The following is a 23203-nucleotide window of genomic DNA, read 5'->3' as shown; positions in this document are numbered from 1 at the left end:
ATGTGAGCCATGATTCAACATAGTGGAGGGTATCTTGGGTAAGGGAGTAAGTTGTCAGAGGTTGTGATGATGGTGGAGTCATTTGCGTATTGTATGAGTGTGGAGTGGGGGCAGGAATGGAAGAGATTATTAGTGAAAATATTGAAAAGTAATGGGCCCAAGTTGGAGCCTTGGGGTATCCCAGTTAGTACGGGAAGGAAAGGAGATATAGTAGAGAGCCACTTGACAGCTTGGTTTCTATTAGATAAGTATGAGGAGAACCAGCTGAGGGTAGAGGTGGAGAGATTAAAGGAAGAAAGTTTGGAGAGTAGGAGATTGTGAGATACAGTATCAAAAGCCTTAGACTAGTCAAGAAAAAGGCAGGACACAAATTGGTTACTGCTGAGAGATGAAGAAATAGAGTGGGTGAATGATCGTACAGTCATAGTTGTGCTATGATGAGGACGGAAGCCATGTTATGTAGGGGTGAGAAGATTTTCCAGAATAAGATGTGATATGAGTTGTTTATGTATGCACTTTTCAAGAATCTTAGCGAGATGGGATAGGATAGCTATTGGCCTGAAATTTAAGGGGTCAGTGGCGTTACCTCCTTTACGTAGTGGTATAATGAAGCACTTTTTCCAGATGTTAGGGACAAGATTTTCTTTTTTAATTTCTCCAGGTCTTTTGGGTTTCTAATACCATGACAGGAATGGACCCCATTCCTAAGTAAAAGTATGATTAAAGTTCATGAAATTAGTATTGTTTCAAACTTTGATGTCAGCCAGAAGTGTTCTTTGCAGTACCCACAATGTGCCCAGTAATGTCTCCTTCTGCAGTTCATATGGAGTTACATGTATTAGTAACATATCTAAATAAGACTGTAAATTCTTTTTTTATAAGACCCATTGCTCCTACTGCTATTGGAACTGTCTGGGTATCTTTCTTCCACATTGCTCTCGTTTCTGCCTGGAGATCCTGATATTTTATGACTTTGTGTCTCTCTGTACGCAAAATGCTATAGTCACTGGGTGTGGCAATTTCAATGATCAATGCTACTCTTGTCTTCTTTCTTGGACCACTATATCCGGTTTTCTAGCATCTATCTTTTGAACTGCTGGTAATGGATGATCCCATGTGATGTAGACTCTTCATTTTCCATGATACTTTGTGGCTCATGTTTCCAGTGTTTTTCGGCCACTTCAATACCATAATGTTTCCATAATCCCCAGTGTAACAGTCTTGCCACATCGTTATGCCTTTCAATATACAGTCCTTCTGCCACTAGTATGTTGCAACCAGCAATGAGGTGTGCAACTGTTTCCAATTCGGTTTTACAAAAGCTACATTTGTCTGTTTCTCCCACATGTTCAATAGACTTTATAAACCAATGTGTATGCATCCAACTATCTTGGGCCACCAATATTAACCCTCCATCTCTTGATTTGAATTCACCTCTCCTTAACCATTCCTGTGTTCATTCCTGATCAACATGAGTTTCTTCTAGAAGTTTTCTATACTTGCAACTATATTTATGCTTTTTCCACATTTCTTGCCTTCTCATTTGATCTTTCACCGTATATTCTTTCTTTTGTTTTTTGGCACATTCAGTTGCTTCTTGATTTTTATCTACTTCTGGTTTCATAGGTTCATTGGTTGGTACATGGCAGCCCTGGGGCCTATACAAGCCTAGCCAAACAATTCCTCGGATATTTCTTCCCACAATATTTACTTCCCTGGACCACTGTCTAGCAGGGCAACTGACGTGATCCCCGGAGTGAATTTCCTATCTCCCATCCAGTCATCAAGGTTCCTTTTGAAAAGGGCCAAGGAGGCGCTCTGCTTGACATGTATGGGCAGTCTATTCCAGAGTATGGGGAGTCTCTGGGTCAAGAACCTATCCCTCCAGCATGTTTTGTTCATTGTGATGACAAGGTTTTGATCCCTGGAGTGTGTGGCTCTGAGGGATTGGGATTTCTTTAAGTGGAGCATGTCCAACAGCTCAGGGTTTGACATGGCCTTGTATGTTAAGCAGAGATCACCTCTGAGTAGACGATATGCAACAGAGTATAGCTGGAGTTTTTTTAGATGGTCAGCATGGGGCATCTGCTTTAGGCCTGTGATTCTTTTAGTGAGGTATTTCTGCGGCCTTTCCAGCTGTTGCAGATGTCTTGTGAGGTACATACCAAACGGGGCATTGCACTCTATAATGGGTCTAATGAGGGATGAGTACAGTGGGACAATGACCTCCTTTTTTCTGGATGGAAAGCCCTTAGTGATGAGGTGTGCCACATAGAAGGATTTCCTGACTGCTGTGGCAATGTGGTTATCGAAGGTGAGACTACTGTCCACCTGTGACCCTAAGTCTCTCATCACACTTTCAGTGTTTAGTGTACTGCCACCTATGTGGTAATTCATGGGTACATGTTTTTTCCTAAAGGGGATAACTATACATTTCTTGGCATTAAGCTTGAGCCCATGGCTCTGGCACCAAGCATCTGTTTCTGTAAGGCCCTTTTGTAGAATATTCACATAATTTGGGGATTCAATAATGGCTCCCAGTTTGCAGTCATCTGTGAACTTTGTTAGCCAGAGTCCCTTCATGTTGGACTGTACTTCAGAGAAGTAGATGCCAAACAAGAGCGGTCCCGGAACTGAACCCTGAGGTACTCCACTTGTCACTTGTCTGGAGCTGGATTTGGAGTCGGCTACTTTTACAGTCTGGATTCTGTCAGTAAGCCAGTTAGCAACCCATCGAGTGACGTTGGGATTTATGCCCAGCTTAGTAAGTTTATCTATGATTCCAGAGTGGGGGGTGGTGTTGAAGGCCTTGGTGAGGTCCAGATAGGCTGTGTGGACTGCCTTACCCTCGTCCACAGCTCTGGAGACTGATTCAAAGAAGTCAATCAGGTTCAGGAGACAAGATCATCCCTTCACGAACCCAAACTGGGTGGGGTCCAGCGTTTGAAGATTGCCAATGTCTTTGTTTATAAGTTCCATGATAATGCGTTCCATGCCCTTGCAGATGAGACTCGTCAGACTGATGGGACGGTAGTTCCCGGGATCCAAGGTAGATATCCCCTTGTGGAGTGGGATAACTGTAGCTGTGCACCACTCAGTGGGCATGAAGCCTGAGGTGAGGCTATGATTAAACATGACACTTAGGTGAGGTGCCAGTTCATTTTGGAGTTCATGTAGTACACAGCCTGGGATGTCATTTGTCCCATGGATGCTGTATTCTTAGCTTTGGAGAGTGCAGTTTCTACCTGTGTGGCCGTGATTACTGGAATTTGGCAATCTTTTGGTATTGAGATGGGCCCTTTAGGGGGTGAGAGGGGGGAGAAGTTGGCACTAAATCAATCTGCCAGGGTATTGGCAATATCCTTGGGGTCAGTATATTTAATGCCATTCTGTTGTAGCTCAGAGCAGATCTGAGGATTGCCATTTAGATTCTTGACATAACTATAGAATGGCTTGCGGTTGTCTTTGGAATTTTTGGCAATTTTATTTTCTTAACTAGCTTTGGAGGATTTTATGAGGGATTTCAGCTTCTTACTGAGGCTGGTAAGGGAGTTTTTTGCATCCTGGGATTTTCCTCTTTTCTGCAACAGTTTCTTCCTTCTGTTGTATAGTTTGTTTATGGCATGGGGCCACCAGTTTGGCTTCCTTTTTTTGGAGGAGAGCATCTTGGTTCTATTGGGGATGGCACGATTCATGCATGAGTGGATGTGCTCATACAGTGCCTTAGTGTATGATTCAGCAGTTGAACTTTCAGCTCCCATCTGCATGGGTGCCATGAAGTTTCAAACTTCTGACTTATGGGTGCCATGAAGTTTCAAACTTCTGACTTAAGTAGCATGAAGTTGGCTTTGGAGAAGTTTTTTACCAATGAGGGGGTGACCACTGGTGTGGAGCATCTGTCTCCCATGTTGGTAATGATCAGGTCTAGGATATTGGAGCCCCTGGTGGGACAATGGATTAGTTGATCCAGGGCGTTGGAATTTATGAATTCCAAGAACTGTAGGAAAAAGGTGTTGGTACCCAAGTAGTTTTCCCAGTTAATGGCAGGGTAGTTGAAATCACCCAGTATTAGGGTGTTTGGTTGTATCTTAATATTTTCCAGTATGTTTAGAAAGGTGTAGTGAGAATCTTGGGGCATGGTGGGGGATCTGTAGCAAGCAACAATTTGGATTGCAGTCTTACCTAGTGTTAGTTGCACCTGGAGAATTTCAGATGTATTGTGTTGGGTAACTAGCCTGGAGGTGTGAATATCCTTGGTGAATATGGACACTCCTCCACCTTTAGTGTTTCGGTCTTGGTTGGGTGGCTGAAAAGTATTAAGAGTTGTAGCCTGGTATTGCAGGGGTGCTCTGTGGAGTCCTGAACCAGGTCTCAATTATTGGACAGATATCGATGTTCTCCATTTTTAGGAGTGCCTCGAGAGAGTACATTTTGAGGTTTAGACTTCTAGCATTGAGTAGCATTACCTTCAGATTTTGCATGTTTGTATCTGGTATGGTGGTGGTTTTGTCCTTTGAACCTTGCCTAAAAAAGGCACTATAGGGGTGGCAAGAGCTTTAGCCAGTAACCTGAATCCCAGGGGTGACAGGTGCAGACCATCTCTGGCAAAGCACCGTGGTTTGTCGATCATGTCGTCCCAGGCAGACAGATACTGGAGCCCCATTGAATGACACCAGAAGCTTAGCCAATTGTTGACGTCTATCATTTTGTCTTTATACTGTGGTATCATTCTGGGTGAAGGCAGCATGCTACTTAGGGCTAGGGTCATACCTGCCTGGACCACATGATCCAAGAGCTCTTCCATGTCTCTTTTCATTTAGTCCAGGGAGGTACGTCTCAAGTCATTCACTCCAACATGGACAATGACAGAGTCTTTGATTTCCATTCCTGCTTGGTGTTGATAAGCTTCTTGTAGATTAAGCAAAGATATCATCTTAGATTTATTCTCCTCATGTTTCAAAACTTTCACTACATTTGGGTCTTGTGAGGTCAGCAGATATGTGTGGAGTCCCATGATTGCAGATCTATACATATAATCAATTACATGGAGGCCCATCCCTCCTTCGGAAAGGGGAATATATAATCTTGGTACTGATTTTTATAAATCATTTGGTGAGCATGAAGCATCCTTCTTGTTTTCCTATCTATTCTATCCAACACATTTTGGGTCCAGTCAATCACTCCAAAACTGTAAGTTAAGACAGGAAGAGCAAATTGGTTTATAGCTTGGATTTTGTTCCTAGATGTCAATGCTGTTTTCAGGATTAATTTAAGTCTTCTAAAGTATTCCTTACTAAGTTTTATTTGCATTTGTTTGTGTTTTATTGTTGATCCTTCATCAGTTCCCAGATATTTATACACTCCTTCTTGCTCAAGTTATTTTATATCACATTCTTGTCCCAAACTGATGTTTTCCCAGCATTGCAGTTTTTCTGCTTTAAAGGTTGCTTTTGCACATTTATCAAGACCAAATGACATTCTTATATCATCTGAAAAAGTTTTAACAACTTGCAGTTGTGCTTTCAGTTCCTCATCTGATGAACTATGCTGTTTTAAATCATCGACAAAGAGAAGATGAGACGTCTTTACACTCTGTTGTTTTCTAGGAGCCAGATTATAGCCATGGCCTAAGCTGTTGAGTTAACAGCTTAATGGATTAAGGGCAAAGCAGAATAGCAACGGTGACAGAGAGTCACCCTGGACTATCCACCTTTGAATTTTTATCCCTGGGATAACAATTTATCCTTTATCATGGCTTAATTGCAAAGTGGTCTGCCACTGTTTCATGATCACTCTAATGTAGTCAATCAGTGTGGGGTGCATTTTATACATTTTTAAGCACTCTTTTATTCATGAATGAGGGATACTATCAAATGCTTTTTTGTAGTCAATCCATGCCATACTTAGCTTCTTCCCCTTTTTACAGTTTTCCCCTTTTTACAGTTCTCCACTATGACTTTATTTAACAACGAATAATCCTTTGTTCCATTTGACTTTCTTTTATTGCCCTTTTGTTCTACTGCCATAATTGAGTTTTCTTCTAAATGACTATAAACTCTGTCGTCATCAATTTCCGTGTATAATTTATACATCGTCAGATATTGGTCTAAAATTTTTAGGGTAGCTTGCAGGTTCACTCTTAAGTAGGAGCATTGTTTTTCCTGTTGTTAGCCAGGTTGGTATCTGTTCTGGGTGTGCATATAAATAGTTCTTACTCATGGCTAAATCTTCGTGCAAAGATGTTAATACTTTTAACCAGAAGTTGGGTACTGCAGCTGGGCCTGGGGTTTTCCAATTAGAGGCTTTTCTTATCTTTGTTTCAATCTTTCTAGCTGTTATATCATCCCCTTTCATATCCTGTACCTTTAAACTTCTTATTCTTTCTTTTACTTCTTCTAGCAATTTAGCATCTTTGTTATGTTCCACAGGATCTTCATAGATGTTTCTCCAAAATGTATCTATTTCTTCTTTTTTTTTGGTGGCCTTTCAATTTCTTTTACTTTATTTCCCAGTTCTCTATAAAACCTTTTTGGGTCATCAATAAATTGCTTATTTTGCACTTTTCTTTTATATTTATCTTCGTATCTTCAGAGTTTTTCTGCCTGTGCTGAAATTTTTAGTTTATTTGCAATAGTGCATGATAGATCTTGATCTGTTCTAGTATTGCTCCTTGCTTTAATCACATCTATCTTTTTTAGTATTTTTGTTGATCTAGTCTCTCTTCTATAGTCTTTTAACAGTGACACTTCCTGTCTTAATTGCTTTATAATTTTCTCTATTCGATATTTCCATGATGGTATTCGATTTCTCCCCTTCCTTTCCCTCACTACCCTGTGTTCCTGTGGCAGAACTTTATCAGTTATTAATTTAGCTGCACAGTAATATATCCTGTTTACTTCTGTTATATCACATGGATCTCTATCAACAGTCCTAATTACTGTGTTCATTTGTTTAATCAGACTTCTGACTTTTTTGGGTTTTATTAACCTTCTGCAGTCTATTTCTTGAATTGAGCTTGATATATCTGTCCATATCTATTAAATCAAGCAATTCTTCTCTTATCTCATTTTCTTCCAAACTTAGGTCACATGCCTTGTTTTCCAGTTCCTGCGAGCATTCTACAGAAGGTTCTATAGCATCTTCTTGTGACACATTCTCATCAATCTCATCTTGTGCCGTCCATTGCTCTATCATATGGGGAACTCACTGGCCTATCACTCCACAACATTGACTGCATCAAAGTTTCCACAGTTTCCTGTTCCTTCCCTTGCTGTCTAGCTTCAAGTGAACATTTATACTGGTTTCCTGTGGAAGGCTCCAAATTATCTTCATATGGCACCTGATCAATTGCTTCTTCTTCCACCGGTTTCCCCTTACTTTGGATATCCATTACTCTATCCTATTGTAGTGCTTTCGGAATTAGATTTTCTACACTAAATCCTTCACTTTGCAGGTACTCCATAACCTCAGTTTCTATTTCTTTAACTTCTCCATCAATGATATCCTTTTCTACTTTTCCTCTTTGTTGCTTTATTTTTTGTATTGTAAAGTTTTCTATATCCTGATTCTTGTCTGTATGTCTCTTCAAATGTCTTTGGTGCTGCTCTTTTTGTATTGGTTAGTTTTTCTTTCTCCTTTGCATAAATATTACACCATATTAAATCTCTTTTTCTTTCCCATGTCCATATTTCTTCTTCAGATGTTTCCTGATCTTCCTGTTTCTCCCGGCTTTGGGGACTCATTCCATCCTGCTGTGATGTAACCTGTGTTAGACCTTCTACATCAAATCCTTCACTTCCCAGGCACTCCATAACTTCCACTTCTATTTTTTAACTCCTATTTTACTAATCTTCTTTTCTACATTCCATCTTTGTGATATTATTTTTTTATTGTGAAATTTTCCATATCCGGATGCCTTTGCCTGTATTTCTCTTCAAATATCTTTGGGGCTACCTTTTTTACATTGATTAATTTGGCTTTCTCCTTTGCATAAATATTGCACCATATCAAATCTCTCTTTCTTTCCCATTTCTTTTTTATACTTTTCAAATATTTTTTGGTTTTGTTGTTTATATTTTTGCGCTTCCTCAGATGCTTCTTTTTCCAAACAGATCAGGGTTTATTGATCTGTATGCTGTTTTTCACAAATCTGTTGTATCAAGGAATACAAATATACTGTTTTCACAAATCTGTTGTATCAATGAACACAAATTACTTGTATAGACCGATTGATGAGTATGGCAACTGGATAGGCAATAGAGGTGGCAGCAAGTTTGAGGTAATGAGGGGGTAGATTATCAGACGAAGGGGAACAGGGTTTAAGTTTATAGAGTAAGGATCTTATAGTGGATGCTGGGATAGGTTTGAGTGAGAAAAGAGTGTTATTGGTGAGTTGGGGAAGGGTATCTTGGTAGGCTTCCTTTTGTGGTTTGATTAGCTTTTGTATGGAGTCTATGAAGAAAGAGTTTAGAAGTGTGGTGGTCTCTTGGAGTGAGCTGTTAGGATAGGGTTTGGTAGGAGTTTGATTTCCTGGGTGTATCAGCTTATTTATGGTACTCCAGCATTTTTCGGGGTTGGAGTGGGGATTCCACTGAGGGTTAAGACAGAAGAGCACAAATGGCTCAGAATTTGTACCAAAAAGTTGAGCATTACCATAATAATTCACTAATAGCTGAGATAGATGGCTAATGCATTAGGATACCACACACTTATTAAAGTAAGGAAGTACTTTATCAAATATTACAATTTAATAGGGAACACTTCAGAATATATTCCATTAATGACTTAAGAGTCATATTCAATACATTTACATATATGATGTGGATGTTATGATAGCAATGGCTGAATGCTGTGTTTGTGTCATTTGGAGACTGGATTTCATAACAGCAGTGTGAAAATAATACTGATGGCAGAAATGATCATTATTGTGTTATACTTTAGTGATTATGCATACATAAGTATAAATGCAGTAATTTACTATTGAAATTCTGCAGTGCTTAGTATATTAACAAGCATGTGTGATGAACTGGAGATTTTTGGAGTGACGATAATAAATTAAAAAAAAAATGGCAGTATTATGAGTGCATGACAATGGCAGTGGGTAGGGCAAGGATGCTTTTTGTAAAAAAAGTGGTTGCATTCATGACCTGAATGAACTGTGTAAGATCAGGTGTTATTTGAATGTATTTGTTAGACAGAAATACAGTATTCTCTTTCTATAAGTCCAGAAATGCAGCCACATTAAAGCAGGCCTTCAAATTTTGCAGTTTCAATGAATGCACTTTCAATCAGTGAAAATAACCTTCAGTCAAGAATGCTGACAAAGAATAAAATGCGCTAATAGAATATGCAATACATAGAGTACAAACAGATCTTGTTTAGATGGTATGAAACTTGGGAACCAAGGTTAAAGAAGCATGTAAAAATACACAGAGGTTTGGCATTGTTAGGAAATACTTCAGACACAGTTAGTTAGTTAGTTAGTTAGTTAGTTAGTTAGTTAGTTAGTTAGTTAGTTAGTTTGGACTGATATGCAGAAGGTCATTGCAGTGCGGCCCACCTTGTTTTATATATACACTCGAGAGTGAGTGCAGAAGTCAAGTCAAATATACAGCATTCCAGAATATTAATTATATTATTCAGGAGGAAAGGAATTTGAGTGCAGAAGCTATGGACATAATTATCAGCATCGATATTGGAGACAGTAAGAATTGACATTCTGAGTACAGAATGTATGGACAGTATAATGAGTGCAGAAGCTACAAGCATTATGAATTGATTCAGATATTGTTGACATCTAATAAAATATTCTTAACCAAACTACTGTGTATGTAGACTTTTATTCTGAAAGGTACACGAAGATTTGGTAGATAAAGGATAGACTGGGACCTGTTCAGCACAGTTCTTGGTAATTAAAAGATAAAGGCATTAATTCCAGTTTGTTCAAGTCATTTCCTGTACATTCCAATATTTTATAGTCATGACAGTTATTACAATAGCAAGCCACCATCAATGGGGGGGGCAATATTTGCAATTAAAGTAAGTCTCAAAACCCCATAACAACCTTGCAAATCTGTCAGTGGTCAGACTATGTGCATTTACAGAGCAGCAGTATTACTACTTCAGAAAATCTACATTAAAGTCTCAAATAACTTCAGACTCTCCAAGATACCAGTGTAAAGGACATTATCCAGTAATAGCGACATATCAGAAAAATACACCATCTCCAAATCTGATGACAGACTTTCAAGTTTCCAGGGTGACATCACAGAGCCAAGAAAATTCTTACAATAGGGAGTTTGAAAAAACTGCAACACATTTGGCAACCTTCTTAAAGCAACTTCAATTTTCCCTATGTGAACATTCAGGTCTATATAATGACATCAAACGATAAAAAAAGCAAGCACTCTTTTATCAAACATTAAAAACCGAAAGCAGTAAATGTCAAACACACGGAACAGTGATTTTTTTCCCAGGGGAAAAAAAAATTGCTGCTCCTCAAAAAAAAAATCCAAACACAACAATAAAGTGGGGGTATTTGCCCCCCCACACACCCCTACTTAAATATACCAACTCCAAGATCACACCACAGTGGAGGAACTCATCTGAGGAAGGTACTTTGATAAAAATGCAGTGATTCAGTTAATGTGTTCTTATGTTTGTGTCCTGCTGTGTACTTCATTTTGTCATCCAGTGCCTGCTTTTACAGTTTACAAGTATAAATAATACAGACTTCAGGGCAAAATAAAGAAGAACTGCATACCATAGCTCAAGTCAATGTTATTACAAGTGTTTTGGGGCAAATTAAAGAAGAAACTTGCACCATAGCTGAAGTCAGCATTGTTGCTTATACTATAAAATAGGATTTTCAGCTTATCTATAAGGGGTGTGACAGTCCAGCACTATACTAGATTATCTGCCATTGTTTGTTTACAGAAATTACATTATGTAATTGTTTAAAGAAAAGAAATTAGGGTATAATGTATTCATTAATACAGATTCATCAATTTCAGTTACAAATAGACCTCTACTAGAGGACATGAGTAGAGTTATGTCAGGATTTGAAGGGTCAAAGGTTATAGCAGTGAGCACTTCTAAGTGTAACAGTACCATACAAAGTATGGACATGTCATCAGAGTTGCATGTTATTTTAGACTTCTGCAACAAGATTTTATGGAAAAATAAAAATGCTATAGAATGTACAGTAGTACACACAGATGGCACTTCTAAGAATTTGTGTGCAATAGATTGTGCAAATGTACAGAATTTGAAGACTTGGTTATAGGTTCATAGGTTCATAGGTTCGTACTAGGCTATCTGCCCTAGGGCATTTATAAGCCTAGCCAGAGTGTGTGTGGCTTTCACCACCCCTTAGGATGAGAATACTATGCCCTTTTAGGGTTTAGTTTACTGTGCCTCTGTCTAGTAGTGACACAGATATGACCCCCGGGGTAAACCTACGATCTCCCATCCACTCGTCAAGATTTCTCTTGAATAGAGTCAGTGAGGGGCTCTGCCTAACATGGACTGGGATTCTGTTCCAGAGTGTAGGGAGCCTCTGGGTTATGAATCTGTCCCTCCAGCACGTCCTATTTATTTCTGTGTTGAGGTTTAAGTCTCTTGCTCTCGTGGCTCTGGTGGATTTGGATTTACTAAGGTGGAGCATGTCCATTAATTCTGGATTGGACATGGCCTTGTACGTCAGGCACAGATCACCTCTGAGTAGGCGGTATGCGACTGAATAGAGCTGGAGTTTTTCAGTCGGGCAGCATATGACATATGTTTAAGACCCTTTATCCTCTTGGTGAGGAACTTTTGGGGTCTTTCCAACTGCTGCAGGTGACGGGTAAGATACATCCCAAATGGGGCATTGTACTCAATCATTGGCCTGATAAGAGAAGAGTACAGGGGCACAATGACCTCTCTTGATCTAGATGTGAAACCCTTCATGATAAGGTGGGCAATATAGAAGGTCTTCCTAACCACTTTGGCAATGTGAGTGTCAAATGAGAGGTTACTGTCAACCTGGGTCCCAAGGTCCCTGATTACCTCTTCCGTACTTAATGGATTACCACCTATGTGGTAATTTGTGGGTACCTTGTTTTTTGGCATTCAGCTTAAGGCCATGGCTCTGGCACCAATTATCCGTTTCTATGAGGCCTCTCTGAAGGATGTTTGTGTCCGCTGGAGTATCAATTACGGCGCCCAGTTTGCAGTCATCTGCGAACTTTGTCAGCCACAATCCTCCTATGTTTGCCTGTACCTCGGAAAAATAAATGCCGAACAAGAGGGGTCCCAGGACTGAGCCCTGTGGGACACCGCTTGTGACTGGCTTAGAGTCTGACATAGCTCCAGCAACTCTGACCCTGTGGGTTCTGTCCTTGAGCCAGTTTGCAACCCATCTTGTGACATATGGGTTTACATTTAAGCTGGTGAGTTTGTCTATGATGCCCGAGTGGGGTATTGTGTCAAAGGCCTTTGCAAGGTCAAGGTAGGCTGTGTAAACTGCTCTACCCTCATCAATGGCCTTAGTGACTGTCTCAAAAAAGTCGATCAAGTTCAAAAGGCAGGATCTGCCCTTGACAAAGCCAAATTGGGTAGGATCCAATGTCTGTACATCCCCAATGTCTTTGTTTATGAGTTCCATAATGATCCTCTCCATAGCTTTGCAGACCAGGCTCGTCAAGCTTATGGGGCGGTAATTTCCAGGGTCCGTAGAAGCACCGCCTTTGTGAAGTGGTACCACTGTCGCCGTACGCCACTCTTTGGGTACGTATCCTGTAGTAAGGCTAAGATTAAACAGCAGCCTTATGTGTGGGTTTAGTTCCTCTTGGAGTTCATGTAGCACACAGCCCGGGACACCGTCCGGTCCCATTGATGCTGTGTTTTTAGCTTTAGAGAGGGCGGCTCTCACCTGGGCATTTGAGATATTAGGGAGGCTACACTCTGCTGGGATAGTTATTTCTCCTTTGGGGGGGGAGGAGAAATTTGCACTGAACCTGTCTGCCAGAATGTTGGCAATGTCAGTGGGTTCAGTGTATTTTGTATCATTTTGGACTAACTCTGAGCATATCTGGGAATTTCCACCCAGGTTTCTAACATAGCTAAAGAAGGCCTTGTGATTGTCTTTTGTGTCTTTTGCGATTTTTCTCTCAAAGTTGGCCTTGGATGATTTTATGAGTGAACGTAGTTTTTTGCTAGTACTGATCAGAGATGCCTTCCCTTTTAGGGATTTTGCTCTGTCGTGTAGTAGCTTCCTCCTCCTGTTGTAGAGCTTGTTTATGGCTGGGGTCCACCAGACCGGGCGCCTGCCTTTGGGGGAATGGGTCTTGGTTTTATTAGGGATTGCATGATCCATGCATTCTTGAAGGTGCCCGTAGAAGGCATTGCAAAGGATTCAGCAGTGTGGGTTGTGGTTTCCACTAGCCCAGGGGCCTTGAAGGATACCATTTCAGTCTTAAAAAGTGTGAAGTTGGCTTTTGAGAAGTTCTTCACTGTGGTCTTTTGTGCAGGGGGTGGGGGCGGGATGTGGATTTCCAGTGAGATTAATTTATGGTCTGATCTTACCAGAGAGGGATATACTTCCGGTGTGGAGCATTTTGTCCCCATGTTTGTGATGATCAGGTCTAGTATATTGTCTCCTCTTGTGGGAATGGTGACCAGTTGTTCCATTGCATTTGAGTTTATGAATTCTAGGAACCTTTGAGCTAGAGTGTTGGGGCTTGAGTAATGTTCCCAGTCTATGTTTGGGTAGTTGAAGTCTCCCAATATAATGGTATTTATGACAGGAACACACGGATTCATGGGTTGAAGATAAAATAAATTGTGGTTCAGCTACTACAGCTGAACTGCAGGCTGTCAAGTTACCACATTTTCAGAAACAGTATCCTATTCTCAGAAAAGCAAAGACAGAATAGAAATGAAATTTCAATTCACTTTTATGGCCAGCAAGGAAAAACGGTTTCAGGCTAGCACTAGATTTAAAACTGGTATACATATTTACCATTCTGGAATCACATGTTGTGTATAGTATACCAGAAATGACAGTCAAGTTAATTCACACAATACATGGTTTACAGTTACAGATCTAGCAAATTAATTTTTTGTGTCATTGTTTTGTTTTAGCAGACATTAAGACTTTTGAATTATAGAAGTAAATGGTTGTAATGCATAAGTAATATATTGATACAGAGACAGAAGAGCATTTACATATATTAAATGCTACTTTGCTGGTTTACAGAATATAGAATTTAAAGTCAGTGTTACATTTAAAAGTGATAGTACAGTCAAAAGTTCAGATCCCATGCAAGAAAAGAATGCAGCATAAATGTGTGTCATTAAAGCCACAGGTTCAGCTATGGAATTTTACTATATGAAGAAATGTCACATACTTGTAAAGCACATACAAACAAAGTTCCAGAATCAGATCAGTTCAATACTAGTAAGAAAAATGTATATGTAAACAGTTTGAGATGTTATATATTTCATGCAGAAATTGCAGTTAACCAAGCATACCACAGGCACAGACCTATGCAACAGAGTTATCAGATTATAGACCAGCTCAGCAGAGTTCCCCAAGGTTAAATAACTTTACATCTATCACTTGCTTGCTTAAGTTGAAAGTTTATGAACGATAATATTTTAGTATATGCATTAAGAATATGGCAAAAAAAACTGAATCTTTACATTTTTGAAATGTGCTAATATTTTTTTTTAATTTGTCATGCCATGCCATCAATGTTTGACAACTTTTTTATGGATTTTATTCTGTAATATTGTGGCTTTAAAAAAATTGTGGTAGATGATCATGTGACATTTTATTTCCTTTTAAATTATGCAGTTGATTCATTGTATCTTTTATCTGATGAGGTCTTTATAACTTTTATAGGATGAAAGTGCTTATCTTCTGTGTTTAATAAATGTGAATTTACAGAATGTGGTTGTGTTTTGGTGACTGTGCTGCATCAGTGCATTATTTTCTTCTGTTTGCTTTTTGATCATTTTCTACCAGTTATTTCCAGTTCATTCCACTATTTTACAGTCATATCAGTTCTTACAAACTGTAAATAAGATACTACAGTTTTTATGTGGCTATATTGGCTTTACTGAGATTTCTGTATGAAATTATAAGTTTTGTATTAAGTAACATTTTTATTTAATGTGGGAGGCAGGAGGACTTGGCCAGTGTTTTGTACTAAAGCTGATTATATTAAAACATTAATGTCACAGTTTCTGACAGTGGCCTTTTTTCCCCGTGTAGTAATTAGTTGAATAATGGATCAAAGCAGAGAAAGGATAACTTCAGACATTTAGGAAATTGTATCCTCATGGCAGCACTTAGGACATATGGGAAACTTCTTTTTGGTAAAGGGGTCCCAGATAAGCTGAAAGGAATAAGGCCTGGAATCAAGTTGTTGTTGACATTAATGCAGTGGATGACAGAAATCAAGCATTAGCACAGTGCAAGGAAAGGGCTAATGATAATAGTAGCATATGTTAGAAGCAAGGCCAGGCAGAATGCAATTTTCCATACCACTATAAGAGGAACTCCAAATCTTATTCAATTAACACCAGATGAGGAATACTTTCTATCCATCCATGGGGATGACTATGACACAGAAGATGGCAGAACAGCTACAATTAGAGGTGGCATGGACATTGCTGCATATTCCCAGTGCCTGCAACAGCAGCAACACTTATCTGCTCATGAAGGTTGGTTTAAAATCAGTAACACATATTTATATAGAAAATTAGTAACATGTATCTATATTGAGAGAATTGAATGCTGACAAAGAATGTTCTCATCAAACATGTCACAATTCATTATTATTAGGTGAACCTTGTACATCAACACCGAATGAAATGTAACCAGTGTGGATGTTAGATATCCCACTCACCCTCTTGTATGCATACATTACTGAATGCTATTCCATTATTATTGTTTTCTAATATTTTTTCACAGGGTCGGCATCAGAAACAAACAGTTCAACTGTCATAGTTCTGCTAGACAGAGAAAGACTAGTGCTGAAGGTGAAGCTAAATTAACACTTCAGCATATTTTACTCTAGCAATGTAAAAAATCCATGGAAAGGCAATAAAAAGCCCATAACCATAAAATTAAATGCTGTGAATCAAGTCAAGTATTTAGAGCTCAGAGACCTTGTCTTTGTATCCATAAACATTCTACCTCACTGATTGTTTGTTTTGGGTGGTAAACCAAACTTTGCAGCTTATATAGCTACCACTGCTCTATTGCATGGAACAAACTTCCTCTAGAAATAAGGAACCTTACACACCCAAACAATTTAAGCTAGCCACCAAAGACTACTTTAAAAAACACTAGACCTGTCACTGTTCACACCCTCCCTGGCCACAACCAACCTACTTAGTACTTTTAACTAATATATAGCATGAACAACTTACTTCCCATATTATCAAATAAAATCTTAAACTTAACCAATACTCTCTCCTTTGAACTTCAGATTGGCATACACCTGCCAAACTACTACTACCTACCTACCATACTCTAATTGATACTTATCCAGTTTTAACATTAGTAATGTATAATTTGATACTATTATATTGATGATTGTAGCCTTTCAAATATTTTTTGTGTTATTCTGTTGTTGAACGTCTCTAATACTATTGTAATCTTTTATATGTGCATCTTGGAGCTTTTCTCCCCGGGCCTCCACTGAAAAAGGGCTTGAGCTCAGTCAGACACTCCCGGTCAACAGTTATAAAAATAAATAAATAAAAATAAATAAACCATCTGTTGGGGGGAATAACTTCATTCCATTGTTAGGAAAAAATGCATTTCTTATAATTATTCTTCACAAAATGCATATTAACTTACAGTTTCTTCACAAATGAATCAAACAAAATGTTTATAAATTACGTTAAAAACAATATGTAGTATAGATGCTTAATTATGCAAATCACAGATACCTAAGTTGTAGTTGTCAAGTGTTTACAACTGCATTCTAATATCAAGCTATAAGTGTATAAATGGATGACTGAAGGTAAAGAAAGTGATGAAGGGGTTAAGGAATGTTACTATGATCAACAGAGTCTGGTTCTGGAATGCTCATGAAGTGAGGAAAGGAAACAATGTGAAAGATATTTTCTTTTATCTGAGCTCTGAACTCCCCAGTCTGGAGGAGGGGTAATTACAAGGAATGTTGGGGGTACTGGTACTGAAAGATGCAAGGTCAAAAACAAGATAGGTTGCTAGGCTAGGTGGTTTGTGTTTTTAAAACATTATTGTCACTAAAACATGGTTCTTACGTGTTGACGTGCAGCACTAAGCAAGAAGCACAAGGGTCTGCAAAGACTCTATTTGTTAATTAATATGAAATGTCAAAATTCTGCATGCATGCTACTGTAAAGAAATGGTATATAAACTGTATGTTTTTGCTGCTTGGTGAGACTGATTGGAAAACTTTGTGAAGGCAGTCTCCCAGCACTGTGATTTGTTATTTGAAAATAAACGGGGAAATGTTTTGTGCATCCTAAAGTGCTAGACTAACAGGTAAATCATTGTTATTTATTGATATTTTAATTGCGTCATAACATTTTGGCACCAGACTCAGATCTGAACTTTGGTATTGCTGCAGAGCAGTGTGGAAAGAATTATAAGGGCCCAGCACAGAAAGCTCTTCTTTGAATTCCATACTGTTTTGTATGGAATAATCAGACATTCATATACTTAACTATTCAGGGTGTGTGCAAACCTATTAGGCTAGAAATGGGAAAATAGAATTGTGGAAAATGTTTTTCCTTTCTTTTCTTTCCTTTTAGAAAATTGCAGTTAAAAGAAAAGTGGAAAGGTGTTTATTGTATTGTAAAATGACTGAATTTGCTTATTAAGTATATGATGTGTACTGTTTTGTTGAGGGATCAAATTTGCTTTTAAGTATACGATGCTACTGTTTTGTTGAATGACTGAGTTGCTTGTTAGGTATGTGGTGTCTGCTGCTTTGTTGAATGACGGAAATCTGCTTATTATATGTATGTAAAGTAATAGTGGGAGGTCCCCACAGGACATTGGAAAAGTGTATTAATGTGTATTAATGTGAATGTGCATACAACAAAAGGGAATTTAACACAAGGAGGCACCTTGCTTTAATGTACGACTGATATCTTTGTTGCTGTGTAATGTAAGACTGAAGACAGAGAAAGCGACAGAGAGAAAAAGAAAAAGATAAAAGTAAAGTTAATTCAAATTTATGAGCCTACAGCATGTTGGGATGTAGGTGTGTGTGTAGAGTTAATTGAAATTCCTGAGCCTACAATATGTTGTGAGATAGGTTTGTGTGCAGAGTTAATTCAAATTCATGAGTCTAGATGTGTGTGTTGTTAAATCAAGTCCAGGCATGACTGTGTGAAAGTACCCTCAGAGGGTCCAAAAGAGTGGTCACTTCTGGACACAGTACTTATTCATCCCATTATCCCAGTTATAGGTTCATAGGTTCATAGGTTCATACTAGGCTATCTGCCCTAGGGCATTTATAAGCCTAGCCAGAATGTGTTTGGCTTTCGCCACCCATTTTAAATTTATTTTGCTATGCCCTTTTTCGAGGTTAGTATACTGTGCCTCTGTCTAACAGTGACACAGAAGTGATACCCGGGGTAAACCTACGATCTCCCATCCACTCATCAAGATTCCTTTTGAATAGAGTCAATGATGGACTCTGCCTAACCTGGACTGGGATTTTATTCCAGAGTGAAGGGAGCCTCTGGGTTATGAATCTGTCCCTCCAGCATGTCCTATTTATTTCAGTGCTGAGGTTCAAGTCTCTCGAGCGCGTAGCTCGATGGGATTTGGATTTTCTGAGGTGCAGCATGTCCATTAATTCCAGGTTGGACATGGCTTTATACGTCAGGCACAGATCGCCTCTGAACAGGCGGTATGCCACTGAGTAGAGCTGGAGTTTCTTTAACCGGGCAGCATATGGCATCTGTTTGAGCCCTTTGATCCTCTTGGTGAGGTACTTTTGGGGTCTTTCCAGTTGCTGCAGGTGTCTAGTAAGGTACATCCCAAAAGGGGCATTGTACTCAATTATGGGCCTGATGAGGGATGAGTAAAGAGGCACGATGACCTCCCCTGATCTAGATGTGAATCCCTTCATGATTAGGTGGGCTATATAAAATGTTTTTCTAACCACTTTGGCCACGTGGTTGTCAAATGAGAGATTGCTATCAACTTGGGTCCCCAGGTCCCTAATTACTTCTTCTGTACTTAATGGATTACCACCTATGGGGTAATTTGTGGGCACTTTGTTTTTGCCAAAGGGGATGACTATACACTTTTTGGCATTTAGCTTGAGGCCATGGCTCTGGCACTAGTTGTCTGTTTCTATGAGGCCCTTTTGGAGGATGCTTGTGTTGGTTGGAGAGTCGATTATGGCGCCCAGTTTGCCGTCATCTGTGAACTTGGTCAGCCACAGTCCTTCCGTGTTGGCCTGTACCTCCGAGAAATATATACCGAACAAGAGAGGTCCCAGGACTGAGCTCTGTGGGACACCACTTGTAACTGGTTTGGAGTCTGATATGGCTCCAGCAATTCTAACCATGTGGGTTCTCTCCTTGAGCCAGTTTGCAATCCATCTAGTGACATAGGGGTTTATATTTAAGCTGGTGAGCTTATCTATAATGCCCGAGTGGGGTATTGTATCGAAGGCTTTTGCGAGGTCCAGGTAGGCTGTGTGGACCACTTTCCCCTCGCCAATGGCCTTGGTGACTGTTTCAAAGAAATCAACCAGGTTTAAGAGGCAGGATCTGCCCTTAACAAAGCCGAACTGGGTAGGATCCAGTGTCTGTAGGTCCCCAATATCTTTATTTATGAGGTCCATGATGATCCTTTCCATAGCTTTGCAGACCAAGCTAGTCAGGCTTATGGGGCGATAGTTTCCAGGATCCGTTGAGGCACCACCTTTATGGAGAGGGACCACTGTTGCTGTACGCCACTCTTTGGGCACATATCCTGTAGTAAGGCTGAGATTGAACAGTAGTTTTATGTTTGGGTTTAGCTCTTCTTGGAGTTCATGTAGGACGCATACTGGGACACCGTCTGGTCCCATTGATGCTGTGTTTTTGCTTTGGAGAGGGCGGCTCTTACCTGAGCATCTGAGATGTCAGGGGGGCAGCACTCTGCTGGGATAGATATTTGCCCTTTTGGTGGGGAGGGGGGGGAGAAGTTTGTGCTGAACCTGTCAGCTAGGATGTTGGCAATGTCTGTGGGTTCAGTGTATTTTTTGTCATTTTGGACTAATTCTGAGCATATCTGGGAATTCCCACCCAGGTTCCTAACATAACTAAAGAAAGCCTTGTTATTATCCTTAGTGTCCTGTGCAATTTTTCTCTCAAAGCTGGCCTTAGACAATTTTATGAGTGCCCGTAGTTTTTTGCTAATACTGATCAGTGATGCCTTCCCTTTTTGGGATTTTGCTCTATCATTTAGTAGCTTCCTCCTTCTATTGTATAGTTTGTTTATGGCTGGGGTCTACCAGACAGGACGTCTGCCTTTGGAGGATTGGGTCTTGGTTTTATTTGGGATCGCATGATCCATGCATTCCTGAAGGTGTTCATAGAATGCGTTTATAAAGGATTCTGCAGTCTGGGCCGTATTTTCCACAGGCCCGGGGCTTTGAAGGATTCCACCTCGGTTTTGAGGAGTGTGAAATTTGCTTTAGAGAAGTTTTTCACTGTGGTTTTCTGGGCAGGGGGTGGGGACGGGATGTGAATATCCAGTGAGATTAGTTTATGGTCTGATCTTACCAGTGAGGGATACACTTCTGGTCTGGAGCATAGAGTCCCCATGTTGGTGATGATCAGGTCCAGTATGTTTTCCCCTCTTGTGGGAGTGGTAACAAATTGTTCCATAGCATTTGAGTTTATAAATTCTAGGAATCTTTGGGCTAGGGTGTTGGAGCTAGAGTAATGCTCCCAGTCTATGTTTGGGTAGTTGAAGTCGCCCAATATAATGGTGTTTGGAGAGACCTTCATATTTTCCAGTGTTCTCAGGAAGGCTGAGTGGGGTTCCTGGGTTTGGGAGGGTGGTCTGTAGCAGGCTATAAACTGGAAGGCAGTTTTACCCACTGTTAGTTGCACATGGATAGTCTCTGATGCTTCGTGCTTTGCCACCAACCTGGAGGTGTGGGTATCCTTGATGAATATCGATATTCCCCCTCCTTTTGTGGTTCAATCCAAGTTTTGGGGCCGAAAAGCATGGTATGAGGTATAACCTGGTAGTGCTGGGGTGCTCTCAGGAGCCCTGAACCAGGTTTCTGTTACTGCACAGATATCGATGTTCTCCATGCTAAGGAGAGTTTCGAGTGCGTGCATCTTGAGGTTTAGACTTCTGGCGTTGAGTAGCATTACTCTTAGTTTCTTATCCCTTGTGATACCTATGGAGGTGGGTTTGTCTTTTGAGCCTTGCCTAAAAAAGGCACTATGGGGGTAGCAAGAGCCTTTGCCAATATCCGAAAGCCCAGGGGTGACAGGTGCAAGCCGTCCCTAGCGAAGCATCGTGGCTTGTCAAGCATATCATCCCAAGCTGACAGGCATTTGAATGACACCAGTACTTAAGCCAATTGTTGAAATTGATCATCTTGTCTTCATATTGTGGCATCATTCTTGGTGAGGGTAAGATGCTACTCAAGGTCAGGGTCATACCGGCCTGGGCTACATGCTCAGAGAGCTCCTTTATGTCTCTTTTCATGTAGTCCAGGGAGGTATGTCTCAGGTCATTCACACCAGCATGGACAATGACTGAGTCATATTTGTACTTGCCTTGGAGTGACCTGAGTGCTTGTGTTATGTGGCGGATCCTAGCGCCCGACAGGCTGCTCACCGTGACCCTCTCCTTGTTCAGCCTGGTGAGCGGGACGTCAGTGTGCCTGACGATAGAGTCACCTATTACAAGTGTATCAGGTGTGTTGTTTAGTCTTAAGGGCTGTGACTGTTCGCACACTGGCTTTGTGAGATATGTGTTGCACGTGTTTTGTTTTGGGGTAGCGGTTGCTTGGGTGTCTGCTTTGGAGGTCTCTGCTGCTTAGGCAGATCTTTATTTAGAGCCTCCGAGTATGTTTTTGTGTGATTATGTGTTTGGTTTGCTGTCGTGGTAGGTCTATGTGAGACTGGAATTGTAGTGAGTGTGGTTTCCTTCTCCTCCTGACTGGTTATGCCAGTACTGAGTTGAGAGAGCTTAGCCTCCAGTTTGGCTATATGGTTGCATCTCTCACATGGGTTGGAATTTGTTGGGAGGAGGAGAGGGTTGTCTGTGTACGAGGCAGTTGTAACATTGCCTCAAGATTCCCAGATTCACCAGCTGGACCGGAGAGGAGATTGACAACTGACCTTTGGACATGCTAGAATAATATTGGGAATTCCTTAATATTCCTTATAATGCTGGAACTGGAACTTTTGTGCTCGTGACAAGATGAAAGCAAGGAAGTGCTGTGGGAAAAGGCTGATAGAAGTCTCTCCTCTGTCACTGCATAACAACAGAAATTACTCTGTCACTGCATGACAACAGAAACTCTACCCTTCCCTTCTCTGAATTTCTAGGATCCAGAATCTATAAGGTAAGTCTTAAGAGAAAAACAAAATGGGAACAAAGATAAGCGAGCAGGATCAAATCTCTGAAAAGGGTACACCTACATATTTTATGTATCATACTTATGGTAAAGAAAGATGTAGATATTTGAATGACTGGTTTCAGATTACTAAAAATTGCTCTGGTGGGGTATTTCCTTTAAATGGAACTTATGATAGGATACATTAATGAAACTGTAGGGTATTTGGAAGAAAAGAAAAACAAAGTAAGTGAGGAACAAATGGGAGTATTTTATTCTTGGTATAATGAAGTTCTTAAAAGGGAAAATGAGTCAGCATTAAGGGGGTTAGATGATGCTAATAGAAAACTGTTGCTACAGGTAAATGAAGGTAAGAAGGCAGTACAAACAAGTAAAAATGGATCCCTTTATCCTGTCTTAGCAGGTTTGGAACAAACTGAAGATGGCCAAAAAGAAGAAACTTCTGAAGAGGATGATAATCCTCCAACAGCTACTGTACCCCCTCCTCTTTATACACTGGTGTGGGTACCTCCTGTACAAGATTCTGTTGTTTCCCAAATCCCTACATATTGGTCAACTGTCTGCTACATACCAAGTCAGCGTGATACTGTTACATCTCAGACTAG

General features: G+C 40.1%; 1 protein-coding gene across 1 annotated transcript in view; it reads left to right on the top strand.

Moving 5' to 3' along the window:
* Positions 1 to 23203, top strand: part of F11R (F11 receptor) — a 1474472-nt gene that overhangs the window by 576568 nt on the left and 874701 nt on the right. The window lies entirely within an intron of this gene.

Source organism: Protopterus annectens, chromosome 17.part0, assembly GCF_019279795.1.
Source record: "Protopterus annectens isolate FY-2018-M chromosome 17.part0, PAN1.0, whole genome shotgun sequence".
In the NCBI taxonomy this organism is placed as follows: Eukaryota; Metazoa; Chordata; order Ceratodontiformes; family Protopteridae; genus Protopterus; species Protopterus annectens.
This window is presented reverse-complemented; position numbering and strand designations above follow the sequence as displayed.